This window comes from Mobula hypostoma, chromosome 6, assembly GCF_963921235.1.
Source record: "Mobula hypostoma chromosome 6, sMobHyp1.1, whole genome shotgun sequence".
In the NCBI taxonomy this organism is placed as follows: domain Eukaryota; kingdom Metazoa; phylum Chordata; class Chondrichthyes; order Myliobatiformes; family Myliobatidae; genus Mobula; species Mobula hypostoma.
In genome coordinates, this window is record NC_086102.1 from 94723592 (window position 1) to 94737841 (window position 14250).

Here is a 14250-nt window from a genome sequence, read left to right on the forward strand (position 1 = left end):
ACTATTTAAAATTAGTAGTTGGTCGGCATTTCTCTAAACCTTTTCTATCCATGAATTTCTTCAAAAGTCTGAAATGTAATTGTTCCCACCTCTGCAGCTCATTCCATTTATCCAGCCACCTTCAACATGAAAAACTTACCCCTGTCATACAGGAGGTGTTGCGTTGTGCTTCCTATGCGTAAGGGTGTACCGTTGGGTGGGTTATGTACCCCTGGTGTGTTGACGTGTGTGAGATTCTATACCGGATGAGTTGGGCTGTACACCCAGTGTGCCGAGCTGTATTCGTGGTGTGCTGCCGTATGTCGAGCTGGGCTGTTAGGGTGTGGGTCACACACTGTATGTCAGGCTGTACTGCCGGTGTGTCGGGCTGTACTCTGCCTGGCCGCCCGACGCGGTTGAACCCGCGTGTGCGCGCTCCCGCCCCCGCTCCCTTGCGCTACGTGGCTGGACAGGAGCTGAGCGGGAGCGACGGCTGTGGGAGCGGACGGCGGTCCGGATCCGAACCCGGCGACAGGCGGCGTGAGTACAGACCGCGCCCCAGCCTAACGGGGTCCGGGCACACTGAGGGGTCCCTCTGTCCCCACAGCTGACTGACGCGATCAGGGATCGGGGTACAATGCAGGGGTTCCCGTGTCCTCCCAAAGAGCAGGCAGTCAGATCCGATCCCAGTCACCAGCCCTCCTCCTCTCTGCGCCTGTCTCCCTCTCCTCAACCCGTCCCGACCGCTTTCCCCTCAACCCTTCCCATTGCTCTTCCCTCGCCATTCCATGTCCCTCTTCTCCCCAACCCGGTTTCCCTACCTTCTCCCTCCACCACATCTCGTCCCTCCTCACTCCACCCATTCCCCTACCTCACCGTCCCCTCCCTCCCCGGTGAAATGAGTGGGGAGGGGAAGCGGAGGAGGGAGACTGAAAGAACCTGGAAGAGCTAATAGACTTCCATGGGTAGAGGTGACATATATTGGGAAATCGGAGACTACAGAGGCTGGAATCTCATGTCGCTAGCGAAACTCGGCGGGTCAGGCGGCTTCTGTGAAGGGAGATGGACAGTGAACGTTTCCGGTCAAGACCTGAAACGTCGGCTGTCCGTTTCTTTCCGTGGATGCTGGGTTCCTACAGCATCTTGTGCATGATCTTACAAAACTCAGTGTCCTCCACGTCAGATGCCCGTATGTGTTTTACAGGAGTGGGTGCAGCTTACTGTACTGGGCATCCCAACAGTACGCAAACCTCATGTGGTTTCTTTAGAAGAGTAGAAATGATCAGGTTGCTGTTCTGGATAGGGGGTGTGGGGCAAGGAGAGGTTCTTTTTGCTGGACGGGAATCTAGGGTGTGGACTTGGCCCATGTAAGGTTCTACATGCAGAAACTGTTTCTAGCAGGTCCATAAACTGCCTTTGATCCTTCAACTGCAGGAGATTCAGAGAAGTTTGATATAAAATCCAGGGAATACTAGTCTGTAAATATGAGACATCATGAGTGGAATCATTGAGCAAACCCAGGGGCTGGATTCATGACCTTACCCCTGAAGTGATCTGTCCCTCCAGAGAAAACAATCCAAATGTACTTTGTATACTTCCCCCATACATTTGACCTCACACTTGCCTGGACTCAACACTATCTGCCCATATCTGTAATTGACCTACGTCCTTTGATAAGTTTCTTCACTGACTGCAACTTCACTTTTTACTTAGAACATTTATACATTGTACATCTTCCCCAGAGGCATACTCCATAGTGATGAGAATTCGTGTTTGCCCCCTGTTGTGGACTTTCCAGGAGGCAGAGCACTCGTGGTCATTGTGTGTGGGGAGGGGCCACCCAGGTCATTGTGTGGGGGGAGGGGCCACCCATGGTCATTGTGTGTGGGGAGGGGCTACCCAGGGCAACACCAGGGGCAGCATAGGGTTAGGGGGCAAGGAAACTATCCGTGTGTGTGCAGTTCTTGATTCTGGTAGAAATATCACCCCTGCTTCTAACTGTCGTGATCCGTAAGATTTGTGTTTCAATGAGATCACCTTTTCTAGTTGCTCTTTACAGAGAGCAGACCTTACACTATCAGTATCACACACAGAATGCTGGAGGAACTCAGCAGGTCAGGCAACATCTATGGAAATGAATTAACAGTTGATGTTTTGGAATGAGACCCTCTTCAGAGGGGAGGGGGAGGGAAATATTATTTTACCACAAGGAGAAAACAATATCCATGGCATTAGGCTGGAGGTTACCCAGACAGAATATAAGGTGGTGCTCCTCTACCCAGAGGATGGCCTCATCTTGGCACAAGAGGAAGCCATGAACCGACACTCTGGCCTCTTACCTCTTCTCACCCGCCTATCAACTCCCACCGGGTCCCCTTCATCTTGCCTTTCTCCTATGGTCCACTCTCCTCTCCTATCAGATTCCTTCATCTCCAGCCCTTTACCATTCCGACCCACCTGGCTTCACCTATCACCTTAAGACCATAGGGCCATAGGACATAGGAGCAGAATTAGACCATCTGGCCCATCAGGTCTGCTCCACCATTCAATCATGGCTGATCTTTTTCTTTTTCCCTCCTCAATCCCAGTTCCCAGCCTTCTGCCCGTAACCTTTGATGCCATGTCCAATTAAAAACCTATCAATCACTGCCTTAAATACACTCAATGACCTGGCCTCCACAGCTGCACGTGGCAACAAATTCCACAAATTCACCATCCTTTGGCTAAAGAAATTTCTCCGCATCTCTGTTTTAAATGGATGCCACTCTATCCTGAGGATGTGCTCTCTTGTCCTAGACTCCCCCACCATGGGAAACATCCTTTCCACATCGACTCTGTTTTGGACTTTCAACATTCAAAAGGTTTCAACGAGATCCCCCCTCATCCTTCTGAATTCTAGCGAGTGCAGGCCCAGAGCCAACAAACGTTCCTCATACGATAACCCTTTCATTTCTGGAATCATTCTTGTAAACCTCCTCTGGACCCTCTCCAATGCCAACAAATCTTTTCTAAGATGAGGGGCCCAAAACTGTTTACAGTACTCAAGATGAGGCCTCACCAGTTCCTTATAAAGCCTCAGCATCACATCCCTGCTCTTGTACTCTAAACCGCTTGAAATGAATGCTAACATGGTATTTGCCTTCCTCACCACCAACTCAACCTGCAAGTTAACCTTCAGGGTGTTCTGCACAAGAACTCCAAAGTCCCTTTGCATCTCAGATTCCTGGAATTTCTCCCCGTTTAGAAAATAGTCAGCACATTTACTTCTACTACCAAAGTGCATGACCATACATTTTCCAACATTGTATTTCATTTGCTACTTTCTTGCCCATTCTCCTAATCTGTCTGGGTCCTTCTGCATCCTACCTGTTTCCTTAACACTACCTGCCCCTCCACCAATATTCGTATCATTTGTAAACTTAGCAACAAAGCCATCTATTCCATAATCTAAATCATTTATATACAGCATAAAAAGAAGCAGTCCCAACACCGACCCCTGCAGAACACCGCTAGTGACCGGCAGCCAACCAGAAAAGGATCCTTTTATTCCCACTCACTGCCTCCTACCTATCAGCCAATGCTCTAACCATGTTAGTAACTTTCCTATAATCCCATGGGCTCTTAACTTGGTAAGCCGCCTCATGTGTGGCACCTTCTCAAATGCCTTCTGAAAGTCCAAATATACAGCATCCACTGCATTCCCTTTATCTATCCTATTTGTAATCTCCTCAAAGAATTCCACAGGTTTGTCAGGCAGGATTTTCCTTCTAGCTATCCTCCTTGCCCTCCCCCCACCTTTTTATTCTAGCATCTCCCCTGTTCCTTTCAGTCCCAATGAAGGTCTGGGCTCAAAATGTTGACTGTTTATTCATTTCCATGGATGCTCCAACATCTTGTGTTTGTTGCTTTGGGTTTCAAGGATCTGCAGAATTTCTCAGTATCAGTTTATCATTGTTACATGTACCATGATAGAGTGAGAAGCTTTTGTTTTGTGCTCCACCCAGACTATCGCTCTATCCATAAGTATAGTCAGATAGTTGTATTAAAACAGAATGCAGAATTGTGTGTCACAGTTACAAAGAAAGTGCATTGTAGATACACAACGAAAGTGCAAGGGCCACTTTGGGAGATAGAACGTACAGCACATTACAGGCCCTTCAGCCCACAATGCTGTGTTGACTCTCAAACCCTGCCTCCCATATAACCCCCCACCTTAAATTCCTCCATGTACCTGTCTAGTAGTCTCTTAAACTTCACAAGTGTATCTGCCTCCACCACTGACTCAGGCAGTGTATTCCACACATCAACCACTCTCTGAGTAAAAAACCTTCCTCTAATATCCCCCTTCAACTTCCCACCCCTTACTTCAAAGCCATGTCCTCTTGTATTGAGCAGTGGTGCCCTGGGGAAGAGGCACTGGCTATCTATTCCTCTTATTATCTTATTATCTATCATGTCTCCTCTTATCCTCCTTCTCTCCAAAGAGTAAAGCCCTAGCTCCCTTAATCTCTGATCATAATGCATACTTTCTACACCAGGCAGCATCCTGGTAAATCTCCTCTGTACCCTTTTCAATGCTTCCACATCCTTCCTATAGTGAGGCAACCAGAATTTGACACAGTACTCCATTTGTGGCCTAACCAGAGTTATATAGAGCTGCATCATTACATCGCGACTCTTAAACTCTATCCCTCGACTTATGAAAGCTAACACCCCATAAGCTTTCTTAATTACCCTATCTACCTGTGAGGCAACTTTCAGGGATCTGTGGACATGTACCCCCAGATCCCTCTGCTCCTCCACATTGCCATTTACTTTGTACTCTGCCTTGGAGTTTGTCCTTCCAAAGTCTACCACCTCACACTTCTCCAGGTTGAACTCCATCTGCCACTTTTCAGCCCACTTCTGCATCCTATCAATGTCTCTCTGCAATCTTCGACATTCCTCCACACTATCTACAACACCAACCTCTGTGTTGTCTGCAAACTTGCCAACCCACCCCTCTACCCCCAAATCCAGGTCGTTAATAAAAGTCACGAAAAGTAGAGGTCCCAGAACAGATCCTTGTGGGACACCACTAGTCACAGCCCTCCAATCTGAATGTACTCCCTCCACCACGACCCTCTGCCTTCTGCAGGCAAGCCAATTCTGAATCCACCTGGCCAAACTTCCCTGGATCCCATGCCTTCTGACTTTCTGAATAAACCTACCGTGTGGACTTTCTGAATAAGCCTACCATGTGGAGTTCATCTACGGACATTTGAGAGGTTCATTCGAGAGTCTGGTAACAGTAAGATCGAAGCTGTCCTTGAACCTTGTATCTCAGGCTTTTGTATCTTCTGCCTGATAGGAGGGGGAGAGAAGAGAGCATGAGTGCGTTGGGAGAGCTGGCTGCTTTGCTGACGTCGTGTGAAGTAGAAAAGGAGTCAATGGAGGGGAGGCTGATTTTCATGATGGACTGGGCTGTGTTCACAACTCTCTCTACTTTCTTGCAGAGAACAGTTACTATACCAAGCTGTGAGCATCCCGATTGGATGCTCTCTGTGGTACAGAATTGGCTTGGGGACAGTTCTCAGGAAGGGAACTCTCACAACCCAGGTACCACCTACACTCTGATGTTGGGATGTTACTCCCTCACTCTGGTATGTTTGACTGTTTCGTTCTTCCAAACTGTTTAAAACATCGGTTGAAACAAGGGCTGGGGAAGTATTTTGATCTGATATGAAGCTCTGCTCCTGGTGATTGACTGCCAGGGAAAATTCCCGTTTATTTCTGCCAACATTTGCAACATACAAATAATGATGTCTGTGATGACAAACCCTTTAGATCAAAGGCATCCGACTCAAAACTATGACTGAGAGAGGGTTTCCCAGAGGTAGATGAAGAATTTCAGCAACTGGAAGAGTAAGATTTGAGAAAAATGAGGATGCATTTTACGGAGTTCACTTGTTTTGACTGTCAGTTCAGGTGTGCAGGCAGATTGAGCTCATTCAATAAAGTTCTGGTTGGATGATACCTTGAAATGCTATCTGATCTTTATCATTTCCTGTTTAAATGTATTCGTGTAGGTTTGCATGCAGTGACTAAACTTTGAAATGAAATGTAAACCAGGCTTCATGTTTTGTCTTCTTGGTGCAATGCTGTTCTCAAGTTTAAACAAAAAAGACTGTCCTGACATTCATGCTCACTCATTTCCTGGAACCTCTGGAAATATTTGGTCCAATGTTTATCCAGCACGGCAGCCTGTGCTGTGAGGAATGTTTCCCTGCATTGCAATCAGATAAACCTTTATCTGCTCAAATCCCTCTCTTGGACCTGGGGCAAATGCCTGTTCCCAGCCCTAATGGAGGATTTCTTTCAGTTGAAACTTGTTTGGTGTAATGGTGTTCAATCTCACGGTAACAGAACAAGCAGAGGTATGAAAATCATGATGTAGCGTGGCAATGCTGATTTATGGATCTGACCCAGCCAGTTTACATGGTGTTCTTCATGGCAATGCTGAGTTATAGATCTGATCCGGCCAGTCTACATGGTGTTCTTGTCCGGGTTTGTAATAGCAACTAAAATGGCCAGTAGTGGGACACTATCCACATGCCCAGATGTCCAGCTACTTTTTAAAGCTAAATGCCATCCAGCCCAGTTGATTGGCATCCCAACCATCAATCTAAACAACACACACAAAATGCAGGAGGAACTCAGCAGGAAAGGGAGTATCTATGGAAAAGAGTACAGTTGACATGTCGGGCCAAGACGTCCACTGTTTACTCCTTTCCATAGATGCTGTCTGGCTTGCTGAGTTCTTCTAGCATTTTGTGTGTGTTGTTTGGATTTCCAGAATCTGCAGATTCTCTCTTGTTTGTGACTGCACCACCCTAAACATTCATTCTCTCTGTGCGGCAGTCTGTACCATCTACAAAATGCACTTCTGTTACTCACACATCCTACTCCAGTAGTAGTCCCTAAACCCGTGACCTCTACACCGAGTGGGACAGGGGCAAAGGGACCATGGCTGCCCTTCCAATCCTCACGTGAAAATATATCACTGTTCCTTTGTCAGCACTAGATCAAAACTCCTGGAACTCTCTCCCTAACAGCACCTTCACCAAGACAGGACCAGTTCAAAATGGTGCTGATTAGGGACGGACAGTAAACACTGGTCTTGCCAGCAATACCCGAACCTGGAAAGTGAATAAAAACAGTTTGACTTCAAATACCAAACACATCTCTGCGTGCTTCCTGGCGCAATGTCAAAAAGGAATTGTGCTGGGCCCCATAGAGTGCAGGAAGACAAAACAGTTTAGGAGTGCTTCTGTGGGCACGTGGCCAAGTGGTTAAGGCGTTCGTCTAGTGATCTTAAGGTCGCCAGTTCGAGCCTTAGCTGAGATGTGTCCTTGAGCAAGGCACTTAACCACACAATGCTCTATGTGTGAGGAGTGGCGCGCCAGACAGTCTTTCTTTCCATGCCTTGTAAGGCATGAAAATGCCCGACGCTGGCCTCAGGCCTGAGTCAACGATCCCCTCCCTCAAGGGAGTGGTGAAGCTTCAGGAAGCAATTCCAGAGCTTGAGTCTTCGTCATTGAAAGCGCAGTCAACAATGGTGGAGCAGTTCATTTCAAAATGGGTTTCAGAGCAAACTCAGCCCTTACTTAATTGAGAGATAGTTTAAGATGGCAAACATCACAGGCAGGAGAACAGAAAATATTTTTGGAGGGATTCGGTGAGTCAAGCAGCATCTGCACAGACAGCAGGTTCTCAACAGGACCGTTATCGGGACTGAGAGCGTAAGAGGGGAGATAGTGTCGCAAGGTGAGAGGAATGGGTGAGGTAGGAGCTGGTAAGTGATAGCTGGAATAGTGAAATGGGGATGATTGGTCGGTGGAACTGGTAAAGGGAGGGTGGATACAGAGAGAGAGTCTGGAAGGTGATGTGGAGATAAAAATGGCTGCAGATGCTAGAACAGGAGAGTACAGCACAGGAAGAAGCCCTTCAGCCCCGGAGGTCTGTACCAAACATGATGTCGAATTAATTTAAATCCCAACTGCCTGAACATAATCCATATCTCTTCATTCATGCATTTTATGTAACCATGAGTCACAGGAACAGAATTAGGCCACTTGGCCCATCAAATCTGCTCTGCCATTCGAACATGTCTGATTTAATTTTGCTCTCAACCCCATTCTCCAGCCCTCTCCCCATAACCTTTGATCCCCTTACTGCTTAAGAACCATACACCTCTGCTCTAAATATACCAAGTGCCTTGGCCTTCACAACCACAGCAGCACCACCATCTGCCTAAAGAAATTTCTCCTCATCTCTGTTCTTTTTATTTTGAGGCTGCACCTTCTGGTCCTAGACTCACCCACCACTGGAAACATGCTCTCCACGTCTGTCCTAACTGGGCCTCTCAATATTTGATAGGTTCCAATAAGATCCCCCATTATTTTTCTATACTCCAGTGAGTAAAGGCCCAAAACCTTCCAATGCTTCTTTCATTAACTCTTTCATTTCTGGGATAATGATTGTGAACATCCTCTGGACCCTTTCTAATGTCAACAGTGTTGTTAAGAAGGCATTTGGTGTGATGGCCGTCATCAACCGTGGGATTGAGTTCAAGAGCTATGAGGTAATGTTAAAGCTCTATAACACCTGAGTTAGACAGAGTACAGTACTGTGTTCAGTTCTGGTCACCTCACTACAGGAAGGATGTGAATACTATAGAAAGAGTGCAGAGGAGATTTACAAGGATTGGAGAGCATGCCTTATGAGAATAGGTTGAGTGAACTTGGCCTTTTCTCCTTGGAGCGACGGAGGATGAGAGGTGACCTGATAGAGGTGTATAAGGTGATGAGAGGCATTGATTGAGTGAACTTTACCAGGGCTGAAATGGCTAACATGATGGGGCATAGTTTTAAGGTGCTTGGAAGTTGGTACAAGAGGGATGTCAGAATTAAGTTTTTCACACAGAGAGTGGTGGGTGCGTGGAATGCACTACCAGGTACGGTGGTAGAGGTGGATACAATAGGGTCTTTTAAGAGACTCTTAGATAGATACATGGAGCTTAGAAAAATAGAGGGCTATGTGGCAGAGAAATTCTAAGCATTTTCTGGAGGAGGTTACATGGTTAGCACAACATTGTGGGCCGAAGGGCCTGTAATGTGCTGTAGATTTCTATGTTCATACAGTTCCCAACACTCCATTTCATCTGCCACCTTTTGTCCCTTTTAATCTCATCGAGTCATAGATAAGTACAGCACAGAAACAGGCCCTTTGGGCTTAAACCATTTAAACTGCCTAATCCCATTGATCTACACCGGGACCATAGCCCTCCATGCCCCTACCATCTATGTACCTATCCAGACTTCTCTTAAACGTTGAAATCGAGCTCATCACTTGTGCTGGCAGCTCATTCCACACTCACACAACTCTGGGTGAAGAAGTTTTCCCTCATGTTCCCCTTAAACTTTTCATCTTTCTCCTTTAACCCATGACGTCTGGTTGTAGTCCCACCCAACCTCAGTGGAAAAAGCCTGCTTGCATTTACCCTATCTATACCTCTCATAATTTTGTATACCTCTATCAAATCTCCCCTCAATCTTCTATGTTCCAAGGAATAAAGTCCTAACCTATTCAATCTTTCCTTATAACTCAGGTGCTCCAGACCCGGCAACATCTTTGTAAATTTTCTCTGCACTCTCTCAACCTTTTTTTACACCTTTCTTGTAGGTAGGTGACCAAAACTGCACACAATACACCAAATTAGGCCTCACCAATGTCTTATACAACTTCAACATAACATCCCATCTCTTGTACTCAATACATTGAATTACGAAGGACAATATGCCAGAAGTTTTTCTTTACGAACCTATCTACCTGTGACGCCACTTTCAATGGATTATGGACCTGTATTCCCAGATCATGTTGTTCTACCACACTCTTCAGTGCCCTACCACTCTCTGTGTGAGACCTACCCTGGTTGCTGCTGTGTGTTGGCATCCGTTAGTCTCGTGAGATTTGCGCCTTGGAAGGTTTCCAGGGCGTCAGCCTGGGCAAGGTTGTATGGAAGACCGGCAGTTTCCCATGCAAGTCTCCCCTCTCCACACCACCAAAGTTGTCCAAGGGAAGGGCATTAGGACCCATACAGCTTGGTACCGGTGTCGTCGCAGAGCAATGTGTGGTTAAGTGCCTTGCTCAAGGACACACATGCTGCCTCAGCTAAGGCTCGAACTAGCAACCTTCAGATCACTAGACAAACGCCTTAACCACTTGGCCATGGTTGCTGCTACCAAAGTGCAAAACCTCACACTTGTCTGCATTAAACTCCAGCTGCCATTTTCAGCCCATTTTTCTAGCTGATGCAGATCTCTTTGCAAGCCATAACCTGTCCAAATTCCTCTGCAGTCTCTCTGCTTTCTCAACACTACCTGCCCCTCCACCCATCTTTGCATCATCCGCAAACTTGGCCACAAAGCCAACAGTTCCATCATTCAGCTCATTGGAATATAATCTGAAAAGAAATTGTCCCAAAGCAGATCCCTACGGAACCCCACTGGTCACCAGCAGCCAACAAGGCAAGGCCACATTTATTCCCCCTCTTTGTCTCCTGCCAATCAGCCAATCTTTTATCCATGCTCGTATCTTTCCTGTAATACCATGGACTCTTATTCAGCAGCTTCATTTGTGGCTCCTTGTCAAAGGCCTTCTGAAAATCCATGAACTTATCCAACAGTTTCTTACAGTATCTAGTCCCACCACTACCTGGCAGCTCATTCTAGGCACCCACTACTCTGTATAAAAAAAAATTCCCTGCACGAGACCTTTAAATCTTCCCCCATTCACCTTAAATACATGTACTTTAGTTTTTGATATTTCTACCCTTGGAAAAAAAATTCTGTCAACCTGATCTGTGTCTGTCATAACTTTTAAACCTTCTATCGGTCTGTCATCAGCCTCTGACACTCCAAAGAAAACACCTCAAGTTTGCCTGATCTCCTTATAGCTCATACCCTGTAATCCAGCCAGTCCCTGGTAAACTGTGCCAAACCTCCACATACTACCTGCAGTGTGGTGACCAGAATCATACACAATACTCTGAATGTAGCCTAACAAATGCTTTATTTGGCTGCAATGTGACTTCCCCACTCTGATACTCAATACCTCAACCAAGGAAAGCAAACATGCCTTCTTTACCATGCTATCTGCTTGTGTTGCCACCGAGAGCTTCGGTCTTGGACACAAAATCCCCGTTTACCAATGCGGTTCAGGTTCCTAACGCTCACTGTGTACGTTTCCTTTACATTTGTGCTCCCACACTTGGCCAGATTAAACGTAATCTACCATTTCTCCACCCGTATCTGTAACTGATCAATATCCTGATATGGAATCAGGTAAACAAGGAGCTTGGAGCAAGGCCAGGATTGATCACTCATTGATTTCACACGAGAGGTTGACACGAGCTGCCTCCTTAAATCGAAACCTGCCCAAAGTCTGTCCCTCAAACAAATGAACTAAGCAGATCATTTGCCCATTATCACATTACAGATCTTCCTGCACACAGCATGTGGCTCAGGAACAGGACCCTGGGCCTACCATGCCTGTGGCAAATATGAATCTTGCCTGCCTGTACATGATCCATACCCATCCATCGCCTGCATATTCATTTGTCTATCGAACAAACTATCGCAGGTGCCTTCAGCCCTGGCAGCGTGCTCCACTCACTATGTAGGGCAGCACAGTCGTGTAGTAGTTAGCACAACAGTTTACAGTACTAACGACATGGGTTCGATTCCCATCGTATGGTAGTGTAGTGGTTAACACAACACTTTACTGTACCAGTGACCCAGGTTCAATTCCCATCGTGTGATAGTGTAGTGGTTAGCACAACGTTTTACAGTACAGACGACCCGGGTCGATTCCCATCGCACGGTAGTGTAGTGGTTAGCACAACGGTTTACAGTACAGATGACCTGGGTCGATTCCCATCACATGGTAGTGTAGTGGTTAGCACAACGGTTTACAGTACAGACGACCTGGGTCGATTCCCATCGCACGGTAGTGTCGTAGTTAGCACAATGGTTTACAGTACAGACGATCTGGGTCGATTCCCATTGCACGGTAGTGTCGTAGTTAGCACAACGGTTTACAGTACAGACGACCCGGGTCGATTCCCATCACATGGTAGTGTAGTGGTTAGCACAACGTTTTATAGTACCAGTGACCCGGGTCAATTCCCATTGCACGGTAGTGTAGTGGTTAGCACAACGATTTACAGTACCAGCGACCCCAGCTGGATTCTCATTGCTGACTGTTTGTACATTTGTATGTTCTCCCATGACCCGTGACTGTGTGGCTTTCCTGCGGGGGCTGCAGTTTTACCCACATTACAAAGACGTACCAATTAGTCGGCTAAATGGCCATTATAAGTTGTCCTGTGATTAGTCTAGGGTTAAGTTGGGGTGCTGTGGCTCAAAGTGCTGGAAGGGCCTATTCTGAACTGCACCTCAATATAACCAAACACAAACATACATAAATCTTCTCCGCACATTTCTTTTATGATTCCCCTACTCAACTTAAAAATACATGTTCTCTAGTATTTGGCATTTTTTCCCTGAGAAAAAATTCTGATTGACTATCTATGCCTCTCATAATTTTACAAATTTCTGCCATCTCTCTGTCATCTCTCCCCTCCACCTCCGGTGCTCCTGAGAAAACAATCTCAGTTTGTCCAACCTTTCTTTCAGCGCACAACTTGAATGCAGACAGCATCCTGGTAAAGCTCTCTGCACCCTCTCCAAACCCCCACACTTTGCTGCAATGGAATGGCCAGTGTACTCCAGGTGCTTTATCCAGTTGCAGTGTGACTTCCCGTCACTTACACTCAGTGCCCTGACCAATGAAGGCAAGCATGCCATATGACTGCTTTTCTACCCTATCTTGATGCATAGACACTTTTAGGGGATGTTGGTCTTGGACACCAAACAGATTCCAACTTACTAACCCAGCAAAGTATTTCAGTGCCTGTCATACATCTAAAGATGAAATGCACTGTCAGAATCTCTCTAAGCAGAGTTATGACTGTATACATGCCATCCTATCTTCTGTTGATTTTAGATTTTAATAGTAACAGCTGAGCTGCACAAGGACCAAAATGAGTTCAATCCACATCCACATAACCACAACTATTTTACAGCTGCCAGTCAGTCTGTTTGTAATTAACAATTTATTATTCTGTGCATTCCATTTCCCTGATGGCAGGCAACATCCCTTCATGATAAAGCATTCTCTTGGGACAGTAACCTTTAGCCCAGATGTCCACAGCTAAAAACTCCTGCACTTCAAGAAGTAGTGGATATGGGCCAATCCATCATGGGTAAAGCCCTCCCCACCACTGAGCACATCTACACAGAGCGTCGTCGCGGGAAAGGAGCATCCATCATCGGGGACCCCCACCACCCATCTCTTCTTGCTGCTGCTGTCGGGAAGGTGGTACCAGAGCCTCAGGACTCACGCCAACAGATTCAGGAACAGTTATTACCCCTCAACCATCAGGAAGGAGGTACAGAAGCCTCAGGACCCACACCACCGGGTTCAGGAACAGTTATTACCCCTCAACCATCAGGAAGAAGGTACAGAAGCCTCAGGACTCACGCCAACAGATTCAGGAACAGTTATTACCCCTCAACCATCAGGAAGGAGGTACAGAAGCCTCAGGACCCACACCACCAGGTTCAGGAACAGTTATTACCCCTCAACCATCAGGAAGAAGGTACAGGAGCCTCAGGATTCACACCACCAGGTTCAGAATCAGAATCAGGTTTATTATCACCGGTATGTGACGTGAAATTTGTTAACAGCAGCAGCAGTTCAATGCAATACATAATCGAGCAGAAAGAGAAAAATAATAATAATAATAAAATAAAATAAAACATAATAATAAATAAACAAGTAAATCAATTACATAGGTTGATTATTAAAAAAATATGCAAAAACAGAAATACTGTATATTAAGAAAAGTGAAGTAGTGTCCGCTTCAATGTCCATTTAGGAATCGGATGGCAGAGGGGAAGAAGCTGTTCCTGAATCGCTGAGTGTGTGCCTTCAGGTTTCTGTATCTCCTACCTGATGGTAACAGTGAGAAAGGGGCATGTCCTGGGTGTTGGAGGTCCTTAATAATGGACGCTGCCTTTCTGAGACACCGCTCCCTAAAGATGTCCTGGGTACTTTGTAGGCTAGTGCCCAAGATGGAGCTGACTAGATTTACAACCTTCTGCAGCT

The 14250-nt window shown here is 46.3% G+C and overlaps 1 protein-coding gene across 6 annotated transcripts in view; it reads left to right on the forward strand.

The window, feature by feature from the left end:
* Positions 1 to 300: 300 nt before the first annotated feature.
* Positions 301 to 14250, forward strand: part of LOC134348215 (pleckstrin homology-like domain family B member 2) — a 308822-nt gene continuing 294872 nt past the window's right edge. For 5 of the 6 annotated variants that reach the window (XM_063051250.1, XM_063051252.1, XM_063051253.1 and 2 more), the window contains exon 1: positions 301 to 519. The gene's annotated coding sequence lies outside the window, so the exon portion shown is untranslated. The remainder of the gene's footprint in view (positions 520 to 14250) is intronic. The other variant, XM_063051251.1, reaches the window with a different exon arrangement.